Genomic DNA, 12,303 nt, shown 5'->3' with positions numbered 1-12,303 from the left:
GTGAGTCTCCCTGCCTGGCCACTGGTTGCATTACTTTTCTATGCTCACAGGTTGATATGGTTGTTACTTTGTTGGGTTGCCAGTTTTCTTTGTTCAATTGTCACAACTTGGAAGGCATTTTCAGGCATTGGGAAGGATCCAACCGGCTGTTGGACAGCAGGCAGCGACCTGCATGTCTGCGTGGGTGAGAAATCCCCATGTGGGAACCTGGGCAGGTGACCTGGATCTGCCACAGCTCGGGGGGGGGGAGAGAGATTTGCTCCTGCTCTAGGAGGCAGGGGAGACATGGAGTGGCTTAAGTTCGTGTGGCCTCTGAAGGGAACTGCCACCGCAGAGATCTCTCAAGAAGACAGCGGATGGCATTGAGGGGCATTTGGGTCCCTCGATGAGGTGGATCCAACCCAATGCTTGGCCAGGATGTCTGCGTCTGTGATCAATAAAGTTGTGGCCTCTTTTTCTCCAATTATGTTGTGTGTGTGTCAGTTATTTAAGGACCAGCCAGCTTAGCAGTACGCCAGCAAACAAATGGCGTTAATACACCCAAACAGCCTGCTAAACTGTCATGTAAAGCTCCTCTAAACTTTTGTAGTAAATAGTAGTTTATTAAAGACAAGTTCAAAGGATAGGGAGTTACCAGATCTTTCAAAGCATCTCCTTCTAAAAGTTGCATCCATTTTTAAAAACCCTTCATTTCTGAACTCCGAGGTAAGGCCCAGGGATCATTTCCTTTCACATCTCTCCTACAGAGACACCATGGGCAAAATCCTATTGTGCAAATTTATCCTGATGGAAGCAGATGACATCATTAGCGGGCACTGATAAAACTGCATTTAAAGCTTCCTTTTCCCTATTCCAGGTTCCCAGGCCCCCGAGGGCTCCCTTTCACCTAACCTTTGGGAAGCTTTGGAGTAGGTGGAGTGGGGAAAGCTTTTAATAATGAAAAATGTCCACCAGACTGCTGCCACCATTGATGGTGATATTGATTATTAAAGGCTCCTCCCATCCTGAGGCTAGAATGTGTCCATTGGGGGAGGGGGACAGGAAAATAAAGAGTTTGGAAACTAAACACCATGAGGATTGATTGAAGAAACTGTTTAGTCTGTAGGAGAGAAAATTGAGAGACTATATCCAAATATCTGAAGGGATGTCATGAGGAAGCTAGAACAAGCTTGTCTTCTGTTTTTTTTTTCAGAGTAGAGTCTGAAGCAACAGGTTGAAATCACAAAAAAAGGAAATTCCTACAGACAACTTCCTGATGTTAAGAGTGGCTTGACAGTAGAGTGGACTGCCTTGCAAGGTTGTGGGCTCTCCTTCATTGGAGACTCTAAAACAGACGTTGGATGGTCTAAATGCACAGCAGAAGGGGAATCACAGAACGCCCCCCCCCCTGCAGCTATCCATTAGGTCACAATTTGTTTTAAGATCTTGCAGCCAGTAGAAGAGGAAGGCTTGGAACCAGGAGCCTGCCAGAAGTGTGTGGAGGATGGTTATGCAATTCCCCTTGTATTCTGTATTTAGGTTTCAGTCTGTTTGTTAGCCCCAGGTTAACCATTAAGCAAAAACAAGGACGTGCTTAGGGCATCAACAAGGGAAGGAGGCAGCACAGAGGTTTTTTTTTTTCATTGCTGGATTTTCCATGGAGTGCAAAATTTGGCTGGGAGCCAGTAATGTGGTTGCACATAGGATTTTGTAGACACTATATAGTAATTTTGTGCCACATGCTATATAATTAAATTATCACTCCGGAGCACCAGGAGCGATGGTAATATGGTAATATGCCACACTTTGACCTGGCAGCGAGGCTCATTGTCCTGCCTCTTGCCAGGAGTGGCTAGTCGAGAGTGAGCTCTGGAGTGATAAGAAGGGAGTGTGGAGCCTGCAGCAGCAGTGGAAGGTGAGTGGACCGTCCAGCCCCCTCATTATGTTCACCTGTGTGGGGGTATTCTTATATGAATAGCCCCATGTCTAATACGGAATCTAAAGCAAAGCAGGGACATTTGTGCCCTCTCAATATTTGTTGTTGTTGTTAGGAAATTTCATTAAAATGTGTGCAGAAGGGAGGGAGGGAGGGAGGAAACTGGTGAAAGCTTTGGCTGCACACTGGAGGTCAAGCAGTAATTGATGGCACTGAGTTTCATTCTCTGTCCCAGGTCAGTCTCTTATTTTGTCTACTTTCACTATTTGGATTCAAACAAGTAAGTACAAATGCTTTCAAATATTTGGATAAAAATGGAAACAAAGAGCCTCAAATTCTGAGAAATACCAGAAACTGCAGAAACACGGTGAATCTTTTACAACCACATATGTAAAGAACCTCACTGGCTTGACTTCTGTCTACGACTGTGACTGAGAATAAGCGAACTGACACCGAGAAGTCATATTAATTAACGACAAATCTGAAGTTTCAGAATCATCTTTTGGATATTCACCTGCAAACAGATCCTGTCTGTGTGAACTTTAAGTATCTTTTAAGGAAAGCTAAGCAGTGATAGCATATACCTGTCATGTCTGCTCAGATTAAATGCACAGTTTTTATTACAGTCTTAAATCAATCCAAACTGATGGCTGCCTCCATAAATGTAATAAAAACTGTGCATTTAATCTGAGCTTCAGTGTTATGACCTGAGACAACGTGTGTAAAGGATAAGTGATAAAATATTATCCATACATTCACAACATTAAAAGTCAAGCTTTGGGGACAGCTGGTTCAGTTCATTCCCACTGCTGGCATGCCAGAAAAAAGTACAAGATTTGCATAAAAACCAAAGAGTGTTTAAAAAAAGCTGATTTGCTGGCATGTGGCAGAAGAGTATAACCTAATGAATCAACCACACATTTTCTTACAAGCCAAGCGCTTCATTTTCTCATATTCTCTAAAGGTAGATTGTAGTCTTATGAAACACAGACATGTGTGTAAGTGTTTTGGAAAAGGGAGATCAAAACCATATAAAAAAGATATTCGCATTCAGCCTTTGCAAATGAACAAATAATACGGGCCTTTAAAATGTGTACATGGAAATTGAGTAAAAGCAGTGCATGTTATTTAATATTCCTGTTGCTGGTTTTTTAAAAATGCAGTAGTGAGTAGTGAACACAAACATTTTAAAATAACATTTTGAACATATATAAAATACTGTCTTTTTCCAAGTGGTAGTGGGTCAAAATGATGTTTCTTAACTTTTTTGGGGCTACAGACCCCTTTGGGAACCTGATGAAAGTTATATATCACATCCACAGAAAAAAAAACACATACAAATGTGTACATACAACATTTTGCACACAGTTGAGAATTGATTTCCTTCGAATATGAAAACAGGTGGATTTTTTTTAAAAAAAGAATTACATCTTGTTAACTCTCACTTTTTTATGCAAAAATGAATGGCCCTGGTGGGAAACAAATCCAAATTGTGCAAATATAGCAAAAAAAATGTTAATTTTGAAAAAAAAAATAACGAGAAGGGAGCTATTGCTTGTCTTGAATAAGAAGATGAAATTGTAGAGAATTCTTTGATAGGGCAATGGGCATGACTGTATTTGAACAAATTTAGATTGTTGTACATAAAAAAAAAATCCCGTGAAAGTAAGCCCTAATGTATTTTTTTGGAGCAAAATTAATATAAGATCCTGTCTTATTTTTGGAGAAACACAGTAGTAGCAAAGGGAATCAAAGGTGTTATGGCTTACCTTGCTATATGAAGACATGCTTGTGTCAAGGAACATTAGACATTTTTAAGATCTCTCTGTGAGATGTTCATGTCACATTGTCACCTTTTTCCTCAAGTCAATGAGGTCACTTCTGATAAGGTCTGCATTATTGATTATGAATCCATATTTTGGATGTTCCAAAGGCTTGCTTTTTGGAACAGCTGACAGGCGGGCCTTTGGGCTTCTCGCGGTGAAGCGCTTCTCTGGGAGCAGCCCAAAGAGTCGCTTTTTGGAACAGCTGACGGGCAGGCCTTTGCGATGATCATGGGGGAGCACTCCCCTGCGAGCAACCCAAAGGCCCGCCCGTCAGCTGTTCCAAAAGGCGAGCCCTTGGGCTGCTCCCGAGGAAGCGCTTTGCCGTGAGCAGCCCCAAGGCCTGCTGGTCAGGAGGGGGGAGCGGGGGCCCTCCAGATTGGCGCCTCGGGAGGAGGGAGGGAAGGAGGGAGGGAAGGAGGGGCGAAGGGCCTAGCCGGCATTTTCCCCCAGCTGAGCGGCGGGAGCTTCCGAAGCCACCGCCGCTCAGCTGGGTGAAAATGCTGGCTAGGGCTTGGGAAGGAACACAGGGGAGGGTTCCCTCCCCCGCGGTCCTCCCAAAGGCCCCATTTTCGCACAGCTGATCGACGGTTCCAAAATGGCCGCCCGCTGTGTTGCCTAGCTTTAGAGGCACGAAAATGTCTGCCCCTATGGAGGATCTTCGCATAACAGTGAGTTTTTCTTCCTATGGGGTTTTTTGCCCCGTATAGCGACAACTCTGGATAGCGACGATTTATCCGGAACGGATTATCGTTGCTATGCGGGGCACCACTGTAGTATTATTGAATGAAAAGTGGCAATGAAGACTTGAAATAACTCCACTTGTTCCTTAAAATTTACCATGATCCAATGTAAAGAAAGATGGGTGTTTCATCATATTAATGACAGGTTACATTTTCTTTAATTTCTATCAATGGGAAGCTATTCTAGACATTGTCACACAATAATGATGACAACTGCACATTACCTGACAATGTGTAGTAGCAACTTCTGCAGCCTTTATGGGAAATAAAATTTTCCATAAAGGTTCTTCCTCGAATAAATACAATTTTCAAAGTAACAGGAAAGGAAAAAAGAAGATTTTTTTGGTGCCTGGTTCATGGAGCTTCTGAAGCTACTTAGGGGGTCCATGGACCACATGTAAACAACCTCTCTGGATTTAATTGTGACAGAATTGCTTGTTATATCCAGTAGGATAGGTTAGCGAGAACATCTGTGCATTGGATCCAAGACAGTGGACGCGAACCCTCCTGTGCCAAAATCCTTTTTGCTAGAGAAGTAATATTAAGAAAATATTTCTACAGTTTTATCTTGTATTATTTTTGTGCCCAGAAAGCAGACAAACCAGCCTTTCAGACTTGGATTCATTTAGGTGGCATCAGCTCAGTCCATGGAAAACAAGATACCAGTTGACAATGTTCATGTTCTGGCCCCTTAAGGGCATGGAGTGTCATATATGAATCTGGATGAAGATTAGACAGATGAGTACAGGAGATCTTTATGTAAATTCATTGGAAAATATTGCACTTGGTGGTCCCATGTTTGCTGTCCTTCCAAAAGCAGGGAAATATATTTCTCTTCAAGCAAGCTTTCCCTCAGTGCCTGTCTACAGGAGTGACTAACTGGCCACATGGCTAGCTACATAGCTAACTTTTAGAAGGATTGTTATGCATTACTGCTTTGACTGTGTCTTTAGTATTATTTGTGTTTACCATCTCTCAGAGTAGTATTTGTTTGTTCCTTCTTTGTATTGGCATACTTATTGTTTTAGCGTTAATATTGTCTTTTAATGATTTCAACTGCCTCTTTATACACTCTGTTCTTAGCTTTAAATGTTGTCTTTCAAGGATGTAAGCTGCCTTGGCTCCTTTTTGAAGGAGAAAGACAGGGTAAAATGTTTAAAATAAATAAATAAGGATTGAGGAAGAACTGCTTACACACATACACTCCAAGAGAAAAGTCCAATTAATTTGCAAGAAGCTTGGTCTAGATTAGAAGGAGAGGAAGAAATTTTACCGGTATGAAATTTTAATGTTCTCATAAATGTTGCTATAATTCATTTTGAAATTTTGATTTATTTTTTAAAGCGAATCATGTTAAATAATGTTTATCAATATCAAAACAAATTAATATCATGGATTACAGTATATATCTGATTTTTATGATTATGTCTATTAGTGTGGGTTACCTAAGGGAATATTTGGCCAGTATTAACAAAAACGCATTGATAGTCTAGGAAGGCGAGATCAAATGGGATGACTTATCTGGACGAAACTCCTGTAGCTAGAGGCAAAGCGCAACGCCATTCTGTATGAAAACAATAGACTGTTGTAAGCATCAGGCAGAATAGGAGGCACAGAGAGCTGAATTTGGGCTTTGTGTGATCCAAGTGTGCTATTGTTTTGTCTCTTGGTCCCACACCCATCCCTGTGATTGATATAACGGGCGCCCCGTTTAACGATGAAATCGCATAGCAATGAGGATTTTGCGATCGCTTTGTGATGATATTAATGGGTTTTTTCCACTTTGTGATGATCGGTACCCTGCCTCGCTTACCAATCATCGCAAAACGATGATTTTAAAACAGCTGATCGGCGGTTCCAAAATGGCCGCCGGGTAAAAAACATGGCCACCCGCTGTGTTTAGGGACAGATTCCTCGCTTACCGGGTACCCAAAATGGCTGCCGTATGGAGGATTTTTGCTTAAAGGTAGGTTTTTACCCCATAGGAACGCATTAAACAGGTTTTAATGCATTCCTATGGGCTTTTTTTATTTCACATAGCGATGAAATCGCTTTGCAGTGATTTTTGCTGCATGGATTATCGTCACTATGCGAGGCACCACTGTATTGTGTTCCTTGTATCTAAAGAAGACACCCCTGTACCATTGTGTTTGCTGTTGTTGAAGCAGACTAACATGGTTACTCTGGAAAGAAAAACTAGTAGTTTTCTAATCCAGGATGCTGTGCTTATGCAAATGGACTTCTGAGGCTCTATGTCTCAAAGCAGGAAGTCCTGCTGTACAATGAATGGTCAAATATCTAGGTCTACATAGAGATGTCCATGATAGCACAAAGGGCTCATTGAATAGTCTTATGGCGCAGAAGTCACTGTGAATTTTATATTTGAACTTGTCCACATTTATACATTGTCACATTATTTATATTCTCAATCACACTCATGGAGACACTTACCTTCCTCCTTTTGACATCACAGGCCTCAAGGAAAATATGCCGGGTAGACATGTTTTTTCTATGCTCTGGCAGGACTATGAATTCCTGGTGGTGATGACAGAACTATGGGGGCCATGGCCATGTTAATACTGCCCCCTGGCATTTTTATAGACCTTAAAATATATCTTATTGACAGATGCTTTTCACTTTGCTGCTCCTTCTCATATTCCCTGCCTATCTTGAAAGACAACAAGGCAGTTAACAAAACAAACCATTGTCAATTAGCAATCAAAAAGACACACCGTTGCTGATCTAGCTTTTAAGCTTACTGTTTTAACATGATGTTTGTCGGGGATAGGGTTGTATTTCTCTAAGAGCCTAGCCAGCCCTAAAGTTAAATGTATCACTGCCTTTAATGTGCCCCCCCCCCTTTTGGAGGGTTCTAAACAAGACTGAGACCTTAATGAGAAAAGAAAGGGATTTTAAATCTCTCCCTCCTTCCATTATGTTATACATTGTATATTATATATTTTAATGAAAATGGCCTCCTGCCCCTACATCCTGGCCTGGACTCTACTTTGGGAAGAAATCTTCCCTTGGCAGTAATAAGAGCTCTTAGTCCATGGTGAAGAATTTGCCTCCACAGGGTGGAGGCAAATAATTATTTGTTAGGACTGTGGCAGGGGGTGAATTCCCTGAGATGGAAATTCCTCTTCCTTGCTTGTTAAGGAATAGTTCCCTCTCAGCAACTATTTTCAGGTATCTTAAAAAAAAAAAAAACCTTATTGATTAAATATAACAATCATCACCTGTTTGGTGCTAATGGGGCCTAAATGGGGCATGAAGTTTAATTTTTTTAAAAAAATTGTAGTGATTCACAGAGTTACTGAGTCTCAGGACACTGGATGAAGTCTTAAAGAACTGCTTTGCTTCTCAGGACCTTCTGCCTGGCAGTGAAATCTCAGGGTGAGATGGTGAGGTGTGCTGAAGGAAGATAAAGAGGAAATTTGCTTTTCTCATGTTTGCTGGCTTTAATTTTTGGCAGCCACTCTTCCTCATTCTCTGTTGGTATCAGGACACATAAGCTCCAATTGTTGTATGCATAATATTTGTTTTAGGAATACAGTGAGAAATCTGTGTTGTCTAACTCACTATCTCTTATGCCGGCCCCAAACTCTCCAACAATATCGGTGTGGTTCCAAAAGACACACATATAATTATAACATGGCTCTGACATGCCACCTGTAAAATTGTAAGGCGCCACATGCTAGTCATAGGTTTTGGCTTTGAAAATTCAAGGAATGTAAAATGCTGCTCTGGCAGAACTTCTCAGTAGTTAGTTGAATTGCCAGATGCATACTGCCTGTTTCAATCCTCTCAAGACCACCCCTGCGCTTTTCCCATAACAGTGGAAATGAATGTTACCACTAGAAGACACTGCAGATATCTAAGATTTTAATCAAGCCATGGGTCACTGCAGATCCCCATTTGCTCTTGGAAGGAACATGCAAGGATGATATATGTAACACTATTTTTTGCAGTAATGATAGGGTAACAACATGCCTTTGATGAAATTCCAAAATAAGTGATAAGTTTTTTTCATGCACAGGATTACAAAATGACTGGTACTGTGCTTGGGGGAATTAATGAATAACAGTTGCTTATTACTGGTAAAAGTTTGAAAGCAAATGCAAATCCTGTTTATTATTATTACTATTTCCATATTGTAAAGAAAGTGCCTCAGCACACCTGTTGATTGATATCAAGCCAGGAAAGGAGAGGTAGTATTAGAGTATAGTACAACGGTATCTTGTATTTTCTACTGGATTTGTATTTCAGTTTTTTTTTCAGATATATCACTTCAAGCACTATACAGATACTACAAACAAGTTGATAGATTGGTACTGGTTTCAAACCAAACTCCAGAAAGCTGAACTTTGCAGTATGCTATTTATTTTGATGATATCTTGATGATCTGGTGATTTGGAAAACATTGCAGAATAATTTTCTGTACTTTTAGTTATAGACTACGGCATTATACCAAGAACATTTGATTTGCCTTAACTGCAAAAATCAAAGGGTCTTTTGTATTCATTGTCTCTAAGCTATCTCTAGTTCTCTTTGTTGTGAAAGAATATATCTAAAAGCACAAGGACTATTTGAAAAAAAACTTGTTGACAAATACCCTGTTTCCCTGAAAATAAGACCTAACCTGAAAATACCCATATTTTTCGCTCCATAAGACACACCTTTCCATAAGACGCACCAATTTTTTAGGAGAAGAAAACAGGAAAATATAATCTGTTTTCTTCATTCCATAAGACGCACAGACTTTCCACCCCCTGTTTTGTGGGAAAAAAGTGTGTCTTATGGTGCGAAAAATACGGTAAGTCCTAGTATGATATTTCAGGATGCTTGTAATATAAGCCCTACCCCCCCAAATAAGCCCCCGTTAAGTGAAACCCCGCCTTTCACCATTGTGCAGCAACCAGAAGATGATGACATGACTGTATTTGAATAAACATAGATTGTAGTCCATGGGGGTGCGAACATCCCCTGAAAATAAGCCCTCATGTGTTTTTTTGGAGCAAAAATTAATATAAGACCCTGTCTTATTTTGGGGGAAACACGGTAGGCAAAAGCTAATTTTGTATCTCAGAAGGCTGTGATTTATAGATTTGTGATTCTCAAACTGTGGAACGACTCTGCTTGCACATCATAGCCAACTGGAGTCAAATGAAACTTTTTTTCTACCACTTTAATTACATTTCTATAACTTTTCATTGTAAGCAACATAGTCTATAAGCACAGTTTATTATGCTTCTGAGGCACTTTGGGGGTCCCAAATGATAAAGTTTTCCTGATAAAATTTATGGACTTTGGCTTACTCCTGAGTAAGCATGCTTAGGATGGCCGCCAAAACACATAGCTGTTAAAACACAGGCCCAATTTCCGTCGAATGTAAAGCTTTTATTGTTTGTATCTTCTGACAGGGACAGAGATTATAAAGACAACTTGTTCACACAGCTCACACAGCTGGCAGAGTGGGGGCAGGGGTTCTCACAATAAAAAATCTGCCTGGGCCACTGCTGGGCTCCTTGTCAGTAAGATACTCTGAGATGGTTAATTGGATATTAATGTGTCAGATTCTCGACAAAATAACACAAAATATGCCAAAAAATGCATCTTAGAGGAAGCACCCCCTCTAACTTTTACAACAAAGCTTTGTTTAGAAGAGGAGCTAAACCAGCTGAAGATTTATGACATGTTGACATAACTGATGGTAAAATAGTTGGCCAATGCTCTGGGTGTGAAGGTCCAAAGGAGAACATCTGCATTAAGAAGCTAATTCTCTTAAACACACTGATCAAAATATTAACGCTACACGTAAACACGAGTGCCTTATCTGACAGTGATTTACATTTGGAACGAGCTAATCCGGCAACGCCGTGCATCTTTATTCATTACCAGCAGCCTTTACTTAACACTTCATGCCCGCTTGCGCAGGTGGACAATCTACTCAGAGTGACTATTGTGTTTATGTTATTTTTTCATAAGCCCGGTTTGAAATTTGTCAAACTGCATCATTGTTTAACTATGTGCCAGTCAAAGGGAAATTGCCAGATGGAGCAGCTTTTCCCTAACCTTGCTCTAGGCAATGAAATTACACATAGGCCACAGTCTTATGTCAAGTCTTTTAAAAAAGAGAGAGGGGGGTCATGAATAGGTATGACTATGTGCATTCACAAAACCTGGCTTTCTTATGCCACTAATTTTATATGAAGGCTCATGCCAATGGTAAATAAAACTTCATGTCTGTCATGTCACTCATTAACTGGGTTCTCATAATTTATGTATTTAAGGCCTGCTTGTTCACCAGGCAATCAAACAGTAAACCATGTTTTATAGGTGTTAGTGTTTATAGAAACTGTAAATAAATGTAAAACAAAAAAAAATCCAGGTTCAGAAAAATGATCAAGCTTAAGTCATTTATCATTGTTCCAAATGGAAAAACTGGAGAGCTTCTTGTGCCAAAGCAAATGTTTCTCTGGTCCCCACCGATCCCCAGCCCCCAACCCCCCATTTAAAATAACTAGATTGTAGAATTTTCTTAGCATGTTTTGATGAAATGGAAAACTTTGCAGATCACATGTTTTAGATGAGTGCTCTGCTTAAAAGCAAGATATGTGTCAATGATCAAAATGGACTTATTTTATTGAAATCTAACAATGGTGATGAGCTTGAAGGAGACACAAAATAGGTTAGTCTGAGATATTAAGAAAAGGTTTGTTTTTACAGGTAAAGAGAAGCTTCTCATCTAGTGCAAAGGCTGTCATAGAACATCTATGTGTTTTAATGCCCTCCATGCATCTGAGGAAGTTGATTTCTGTCCAGAAAAGCTTTTGCTTTTAAAAATTTGCAATGCCGCCCAGAGTAGACCTTTGGTCTAGATGGGCGAGGTAGAAGTCTAATAAACAAAGAAACAAACATGTTACTCTCTAAGGTGCCATAGACACACTTTGTTAGGGTTTTCTTCATATTTCTTCTATATCTTCTTAATAATTAGAGCATATGAGCTAATAATAAGCACTAAAATAGCATTCACTGGGGAGAAAATGATGATTATATCAAACTAAGAATCTGACAGGGTCAACGCAACAAGTTCCTTTTTCAGAAAATACAAACTCAAATAATCATTGTTGCCTTACTGATTGTATACTAAGCAACATGCTCCTAAATGGTGTTTCCTTTTCTTTAATGGTTCTGTGAACATCATGGCATATGGCATATGTCCAGTATTGCAGTCAAAACTCTGTTCAAAGTCTGCATTTGATCCCAATGGATGCAGGTGGCCGCTCAAGGTTGACTCTGCCTTCTATCCTTCTGAGGTAAATTGAGTACCAAGCTTGCCACAGAGGGGAGATGTGTAACCTGCATAATTAATTTTGAAAATGTCCAGAGAGTGCTTTAAGCTCTGTGAGGTAGGATATAAGCAGCACACTTTGTTCTGAAGAGCCATACTCCTATGGAAAAAGTAGCAATATTTGGCCCAGTGATTCCCACTGTGGGTCTGTAGATGTTGTTGGACTAGAACTACCATTGTTCCAAATCTCTGGCCATACTAACTGATGATAATGGAATTGCAATCCAGCAATATTTGGGGACCCAAAATTGGGAATCAAACAATCAAACTCAGAATAACTTCCCTCTGAGTTATTTATGCTTTTCTTTACTTTCCATTGTTCATACTAGTCTTACTATGGAAGCTTCAGTGGCAGATCCTTCTAGTCTAATTCTAGATATACCATGTCTCCACAAGGTAATTATTTGGGGGAGCCACTTTATACGTATATGTATTCATTTGATCTATTTATCTCACTTTTCTCTCAAA

The sequence above is a fragment of the Pogona vitticeps genome, chromosome 2, assembly GCF_051106095.1.
Source record: "Pogona vitticeps strain Pit_001003342236 chromosome 2, PviZW2.1, whole genome shotgun sequence".
Lineage (NCBI taxonomy): Eukaryota > Metazoa > Chordata > Lepidosauria > Squamata > Agamidae > Pogona > Pogona vitticeps.
Note: the sequence above shows the minus strand (reverse complement) of the source record.